Below are 242 nucleotides of genomic sequence, written 5' to 3' on the forward strand. Positions count from 1 at the left end.
CTCTAACACTGGAACGGCATGATCCATCAGCGTCGTCCTCCGTACTCCCCGGCACAAAGAAACAAACAACTAACGCAGCGGGAACAGCTGGCTACAAGGTCGTTGCCATAGTTAGATTCCCCTCGGAAAATGAGAAAGAATAATATCAACAAAGTCACGCCATCACTCGAACATCTGCAACAATGGAGAGGAACAGAGGGTGATCAAACACAACGGGAGAGCACACATAAACACAAACAAAA

This window comes from Penaeus monodon, chromosome 24 (assembly GCF_015228065.2).
Source record: "Penaeus monodon isolate SGIC_2016 chromosome 24, NSTDA_Pmon_1, whole genome shotgun sequence".
NCBI classification, from domain to species: domain Eukaryota; kingdom Metazoa; phylum Arthropoda; class Malacostraca; order Decapoda; family Penaeidae; genus Penaeus; species Penaeus monodon.